Raw genomic sequence first — 8,599 nt, forward strand, 5'->3', positions numbered from 1 at the left:
GCTCAAATAAACAACCCCATAATGAACCTCAAGCTCTAGAAAAAGAAGAGCAGGACAAACCCAAAGCTCATACAATGGAGGAAATTATAAAAATCAGAGCATAAATCAATGCAATGGAGACCAAGAGAACAATACAAAAAAAATCAGTGAAGCAAAGAGTTGATTCTTTGAAAGAATTAAACAAAGTTGTCAACCCCTTAGCCAACCTTATAAAAAAAAGGAAAGAAAAGGCCCCAATCCATGCAATTAGGAATGAAAATGATGAAATTACAACAGATCCAGCAGAAATCCAGAAGATCATTAATACCTATTTCAAGAAACTATTTGCCAATAAGACAGAAAACACAGAAGAAATGGACAGATTTCTAGATAAGTATGAATTACCAAAGTTGAATGAAGAAGACCTAAAAACTCTAAACAACCCAATATCAATCAATAAAATTGAAAATGTAATTAAAAACTTACTGACTAAGAAGAGCCCAGGCACTGGTGGCTTCACTGCTGAATTCTACAAGACATTTAGAGAGGAACTATTGTCACTAATGTTTAAACTCTTCAGTGAAATTAAGAGGGAAGCAATACTCCCAAATTCATTCCTGGAAGCAAATATCACCTTAATCCCCAAAGCAGAGAAAGACCCAACCAAAAAACAAAGAACTACTATAGGCCAATCTCACTAATGAACATAGATGCAAAAATCCTTAATAATATATTGGCAAATAGAATGCAGATTATCAAGAAGACCATGCCCCTTGACCAGTGGGATCTAATCCAGGGATGCAGGAATGGTTCAACACAAGCAACTCAATAAATGTAATACACTATAATAATAGAGTCAAGGAAAAAATAAACATTATCATCTAAATAGATGCAGAAAAAACATTCAACAAAAACCAACACATATTCATGATAAAAACACTACAAAAATTTGGAATAGAAAGTCTCTACCTCAAGCTGATAAAAGCTATCTATAAAAAACCAACAGCCAACATCATACTAAATAACCAAAATCCTTCACACCAAAATCAGGAACAAGACATGGATGTCCACTATCACCGCTCCTGTTCAATACAGTTTTGGAAATATTAGCCAAAGCAATTAGGCAAGAGAAAGAAATAAAAGGAATAAAGATAGGAAAGGAAGAAGTCAAATTGTCATTATTTGAAGACAACATGAAACTCTATAGAGAAGACCCCAAGAATGCCACCAAAAGTTTTCTAAACTTAACCAAATTCAGTAAAGTAGCTGGACACAAGGTCAACACACAAAAACGTATAGCTTTCCTATACATGAACAACAGACACTGAAAAAGGAACTGGAGAAACAAGTCCTTTCAAAATAGCATCAAAAAAAAAAAAAAAAAAACCTAGGGACCAACCTAACAAAAGAAATAAAAGACCTCTTCTCTGAAAACTATAGCACTCTAAAAAAAGAGATTGAAGAAGATACAGAAAATTGAAACGCATCACTTGCTCCTGGGTGGGAAGAACTGATAAAATGAAAATGGCCATATTTTCAAAACTGCTGTGTAGAGTCACTGCAATCCCAGTTGAAATTCCATCAGCATGCTTCACAGACCCTAAGAAAACAATCCAAAAATTCACTTGGAACAAGGAGAGACCTAGAATAGCAAAAGCAATTCTAGGCAACAAAGACAAGATAGGGGATATCACAATTCCCAACTTGTAACTATAGTACAAACCTACTGTGATAAAAATAGCATGGTACTGGCAAAGAAACAGACCTGAAGATCAGTGGAACAGATTAGAAGGTGCAGAAACAAGTCCAGACACACTCAACCACCTCATCTTTGACAAATGAGCCAAACACCCTCACTAGCAGAAAGATAACCTCTTTAATAAATGGTGCTAAAAAAAAATCTGGTTTCAACTTACCAAAGATTAAAACTAGGCCTATATCTCTCACTATGCACTAAATTAAAATCAAAATAGATTAAAGATCTAAATGCTAAAAGAGAAACACTAAACTGGCTGGAAGAGTGGTTAGGTAGAACTCTTGAAGACATTGAATAGGAAAAGATTTCATGTACGAAACTTCAGTTGCACATGAATTAGCACAAAGACTTAACAAGTGGGATCTCTTTTTATTAAAAAGCTTCCACACTCCAAGATAAACCTCTAACAGCATGAAAAGACTACCTACAATGTAGGTGCTCCTCAGACAAAGGTGTTTCAGCTGTTCCTCAAACAAAAGGTCTACTATCTAGAATATAAAAAGAACTTTAAAAAAATCAGACCTCCCACATTTAAAGACTAAATCCAAAAATAGGCATCTGAAATGAAGAGACATTTCTCAGACAAAGAAATGCGAATAGCAAATGAACATGAAAAAATATTCAACATCATTTGTCATTCAAGAGATGCAGATGAAAACAACACTAATATTCTACCTCACCCCAGAAAGAATGGCTGATATCATAAAGCCAATCAATAACAAATGCTAGCGGGTTATGGAGAAAAAGGAATCTTTCTCCACTGTTGGTGGGAGTGTAGACTGGTGCAACCACTGTGGAAATCAATATGGAGATACCTCAAAGAACTAGGATTGGAAGTCCCATTTGACCCAGCTATTCCCCTGCTGGGTATCTTCCCAAAAGAATTAAAAGAATCATACCAGAGTGATATATGTGCATCCATGTTTACGGCAGCTGTTTTTAATAACAAACTTGGAAATAGCCCAGATGGCCATCAACTGGAGACTACATAAAGAAAAAGTGGGGTTTAAAAAAAATAAAATGGAGTATTACTTAGCCATAAAGAATGATTAATTAGAGACATTTATAATTAAACGGATGCACATTGAGGCAATACTCTTAAGTGAAGTAAATAGGACACGTGTAAATACTGACTAGTTTCTCTGGTGTGAGAAATTGAAAGTGTAAGTGAGGATCAAAATGTATAATAGATAACGTGAAATAAGAAAAGGTGCAAAGGGGAAGTCTTAGTGGCAGAGTAAAGGAAAGAGAGGAATGGAGTTAATATGAGAAATTGAAAAAATGGAAACAAAGTCCTTGTAAATAAGGAGGGGTGGAGGGATTGAAGGAAGGGCTGGGGAATGGGGGAAAAAGAAGAACCGAGATATATCACATCAGTGGTGCCATCGCCTGCCTCACAAGTGCAAGGTTCCAAGTTTGATCCCCGGTTTAAAAAAAAAAAAAAAAAAAAAGATACATTCATAAAGTCTCTTCCTATGCCAATGTCTTCAAGAGTTCTGCCTAACTTATCTTCCACAAGTTCAGTGTTTCTTTTTTAATATTTAGATCTTTAGTCCACTTGGAGTTTAATTTAGTGCATGATGAAAGATAAGGGTCTAGTTTTAATCTTTGGCAGGTTGAGATGCAGTTTTTCCAACACCATTTATTAAAGAGACTGTCTTGCCGCCAGTGAGGATGGTCAGCTCCTTTGTCAAAGATGAAGGTAGCTGAGTACATCTGGAGTTGTTTTTGTATCTTCCAGTCTGTTCCACTAATCCTCAGGTCTATTTATTTGCCATTATCATCCTCAGTAGCACCGGAACCAGCAGAAAGAATCAACAACTGGCATCTCATCTTACTAAAAAGCTTCTGCACTGCAAAAGAAACCATCAACAGAACTAAAAGGCAACCTACAATGTGGGAAAAAAATTTTACCAGCTGCTCCTCAGACAAAGGGCTCTTATCTAGAATATATAAACAACTGAAAACAATCAGCCCCCCAAATATAAAGATCCGATTCAAAAATGGGCATCTGAAATGAACAGGTGTTTCTCAAAAAAGTAAAAGCAGCAAGTAAATATATGAAAAACTGTTCCACATCACTGGTCATTCAAGAGATGCAGATGAAAGCAACACTGAGATTCCACCTCACCCCACAAAGAATGTCTGCTATCAAGAAATCAAACAATAACAAATGTTGGCAGAGTTGTGGGGAGAAAGGAACCCTTCTCCATTGTTAGTGGGAGTGCAGACTGGTGCAACTGCTATGGAAATCAATATGGAGATACCTCAAAGAGCTGGGATTAGAGGTTCCATTTGACCCAGCCATCCCTCTGTTGGGTATCTTTCCAAAACAATTAAAAGAATCATATCATAGTGATATATGCGGACCTATGTTTATAGAGGCACAGTTTGTAATAGCTAATACTTGGAAACAGCCCATTTGCCCATCAGTTGGAGACTGCAAAAAGATGTGGTTTTTCTATAAAATGGAATACTACTCAGCCATAAAGAATGAGAAATTAGATTCATTCATAGGAAAATTATACATATTGAGGATATTCTCCTAAGTGAAATAAATAAGTCACACGTGTAAATACCGAATAGTTTCTCTGGTGTGAAAAACTATAATTGTACATAAGATCCTAATGTGATAATTGACAATGTGAAATAGGAAAAAAAGGACTAAATGTGTAGGGAAAGTGGGAAGGGTAGGGGAAAGGTAATAAGGGAAAAGAAAAACATATGAGAAAATGAAAAAATGGAAATAAAGTGTTTGTAAATGGGGAGGGGAGGAGGGGGTGAAAGGAGGGCAGGGACAAGGGAAAAATGAGAACCAAGACCTGTCATGGAAAGGTACAGGATCCCAATAATGAATGTAACTGTACTGTATACCTAAAATGTACCGATAAACTCAATAAAAAAGGAGATATTGTGTAAAGTTACAAATCTCCAATGATGAGTGTCATTAGATCGTATACCTAAAATGTACCAATAAAATTAATTCTAAAAAAAGAAGACAATTTGAGAAATTCCCAAATAAAGAAAAACTGAGCATTTATCACTAACCTCCCTGCTTTGTGAGATGTGCTAATTCAATTTTTCTCGCTGAAATGGGAGGACAGTAGACAGTAACTCAAATCCACATTAAAAAACAAAGAGCATTGCTAAAGGTAACTGTATCAATAATGTTACAGAGTGAATCATGTCTGTAAAATTGACATACCTTCTCTCACTGAAGAAAAGTTAAAAGACTCCAAGCTCTAGAGTGCTTTAGGTCATGATTTGGGATTTTTTTCTGAACCTGATGAGAAGTCATTAGAGAAATCATTAGAGGAACCACAGGGTCATAATTTGGTTCTAATTTTTAAAATTATTCTGCCACATATATACTCTACTGGAATTCCATTTCAACTTGGAGTGGGGAATAATGGGGCAAAGCTGATGTAGTTAAAAGGTTATGGAAGCAGCCCAAGGGATAGACCATGGCATCCTAGATGAAAAGGGACCTAACAGGAACTGAAAAAACAGTAGACTTCAAAATGCCTGTAGAAGTAGTTCAATAGGACTTATCAAGTTTTCAGATGTGAGCATGAATGAAGGAGTGGAGTCAAGGTTAAACGATTAGATCACATATTCAGGAGGATTAGTCAAAGGAGGCAAATAAAAATTCTACTTGGGGCACATTAAAATGGAAATACCTAATAGATATTCATGTGGAGCTGATAAATAGAGATCTAGATATATAATTTGGAGCTCAGAAGTGAAGTCAAAGCTAACTATTAAAATTTGGAAATGATCAGCATACAAACAATATTTAAAAACGTGGGGTGAAATGGGTCGACGAGGAAACTATGTAGCCACAGAATAGGAGGGAGAGTTGTAGGATAGAGGCCTGGAGTGCACATACTTTTAGGATTCAGACAGAGGCAGAGGAAGTGCCTATAAGGGAAATTAAGAAGGAGCAAGAGACATAGAAGGGAATCCAGAGTATGGTATCATCACTGAAAAGTAACTGTACCCAGGAGAAAGTGGTGACCAGTTTTGTTGAAGATGGCTGAGAGGGAAAGCAGAAAAGGAATGGAAGGATTTTCATTAGTATTTGGAATATGGTGGTTGTTAGTAATCTTGCCCAGTGCAAAGTCATTAAAGTTGTAGCAACAGATGTTCAACAGCAGAGGTTCAGAGGCGATGCAAGTTAAAAAAAAAGCAAGGGCATTGCACAGGTCTGTGCAGACTGGCACACAAAATACTCTATGTTGAGTGGCTTAAAAAACAAAAGTCTATATTTTTCACAGTGATAGAGGCCAGAAGTCCATGATTAAGGTGTGATCAGGATTGCATTTCAATATGGCCTCTTTTCCTGGATTGTAGACTGCAGGCTGCCTTCTCACTGTATCTTTATATGGCTTCTCTGTCTGTGGATAGAGAGCGGTCCAGACATCTTTTATTGTTCTCGGAAGGACACCAGGCCTATCAAATTAGGTCTCCATCCTTGTAACTCCATTTAACCTTTGCTACCCTACTAAATTACCTATTTCCAAATACAGTAACACCGCAGGATACTTCTGCTCATATTTGCAATAAGGTACATAAAATTATGACCACGTTGCTGTATCAGCATCAGATAATGCCACTATAACTGGTGTTCTATTATTTTTAAATGATCACTAATGATCTTCATGTACATTTTGCACTATAAAATTTCAGATAAACTATACCCTGGATAGGTAAAATCCGGTGAGGAAAAGTCTGTCTAAGAGACTCTCAAAATAATATTATGGTAACCACAATTCTTCATTCTTTAGATTTTAATTTCAATGTTAATTTCCTCTTCAGAATCTATCATATTCTATCTCAGACTGGCAGCAACGTGTAGAAGTGAAATTTTACAAAATAAATTTTGTCTTGAAAATTAAACTATTTCTAGTCTTCCTTCCTGTCCAAATTGTAAACATATTTCCTGAAAATGAAAGCCATTTCTAAACTCCAAGAATTCCCTAATCCTAAATTCTTCCTGAATTGTGAAGTGGAAAATTGAACTGTTTTTGTTGGAAAACTCCATGTTCAATGGGTCCAGATCAGCACTCAGATGATGTCAGCAAATGTTACATTTTTTCCCAATTATGAAATGAATTATGGGGCGCTAGCTAACCACAGTCAGTCATTAAATAAAACTACTTAGGCTGATAGATTGTTGTTCTGCCAGAAAACACAGGTGTTTTGTTTTTAAGGAACTTTTTAAAAACATTGTTTCAAGAAAAGAGTGATTGACAATCCTGAAGCACAAGCAATATAGGAGCATAAATGAGAAGGTGCCATTCACAGAGAATCTGTGTGCTGGGGTAGAGACTGTGTTTTCACATCTGGAATGAAGGATTGCTTTACGCCTAAAGAACTGAACTATTTAGGCTCTGATATATGAAGCAGTGATATATGAGCATGCATATCTAAACACATCTGTACACGAAATCTTAAAACCTGGATGAAAGGCACCTTATAAATATGAAATGTTATTATTGTGAACAACAAACTTTCTTGGACAGTGATTTTTAAAGAATGTTCATTGATTCTTTCTATGACGATTCTCAAAGGTTTCAAGATGGTGGCGTTTATGGCACCATCAAACAAGCTCTACTTGTTACCATCAGGGCTACAGCTGTATTTCCGTTTGGAGATAGTTTCTCACAAGATTAACGAGAACAATTCTTTAATTGGCACTATGTCATAACTGTAATTTTTAGCCATTTTGTATTTTCGGTAATAACGTACACATCTTTGTTTTACTTGCAATCTACTGCCTTCAATATACATTATCTCTAAATCATTGCTAAAGGAAGCACTGCTTTCAGCTAATTCATCTGGGGAATCTCATTGTCTCATCCAAACTATGACATCTTGAATCATGTATTACTGGCATGTTTATGGCATGAAGCAGTTTTCTATTTCAGAATGACTTTTTCTCTGTGTGTGCAAGACAGAATGACAAAAATCCTCAAAACTCCAAAATTAATGCACTAACCAATTTCTCATCTGAAGTTTAACTATGTTTAAAAGGAATAATAATCTGTTAACTATAGTACCTTATTAGACTGTTTACAGAAATGGATCTTAGAGTTTAAATGCTGAAAATGATATGTTTAATATATTCTAAATTTCATGCCTAGCTTGCCCAGGTTTCACTTCAGAGTTCCTAAATGCCTTTATTGAAGATTGCACACAGCAGTTTCCTGCCGTAGGATCATTTTGAGTATCTCATTTTGAATGCTGATATATATCAAGATCATACTACAGGTTCTCAAAAATGTCTTTAAAATATATTTGAATCAACAGACTAGAATGGTAAAATCTTGTCACTTGATTGGATTGGCAAACATCCAAGAAATTACTAAAGCTCATTTCTGAGTGTTTGTCTGAAGCGTTTCCAGAGATGACCAGCCGTGGGACACAATACTGAGAAAGGAGAAAAGGAGCGGCACCGTGTCATAGGGTGGGGCCCGGATGGAAAGGAAACGGAAGACGGAGGAAGCCTGCAAACTCACACTCTCTCTCCCCGGCTGCCGCATGCTGAACAGCTTTCCCCACCAGACCATTCCCACCCTAAGGGTCTGCCTTGGAGCCAGATGACCGTGGACTGCGACTTCTGAAACTGAGCCAGAATAAACCTTTTCTCCTTTATGTTGTGTATTTCAGGGATTTTGTCACAGCAATAAAAGGCTAACATATCACATATCAGAGGTTTACTAATCATTTATCTGCAAGTGTGTGGAATTCATTTGGGACCCAAAAATATGTTTTAAAATATTGGAAGGACTCAAGAAACAACTACCATCCATTAAAAATTAAATAATTCCGTAATAGTCTGATGCAGTGAACTATGAAGAA

Source organism: Fukomys damarensis, unplaced genomic scaffold (genome assembly GCF_012274545.1).
Source record: "Fukomys damarensis isolate Sample0158 unplaced genomic scaffold, DMR_v1.0_HiC HiC_scaffold_4, whole genome shotgun sequence".
In the NCBI taxonomy this organism is placed as follows: Eukaryota; Metazoa; Chordata; class Mammalia; order Rodentia; family Bathyergidae; genus Fukomys; species Fukomys damarensis.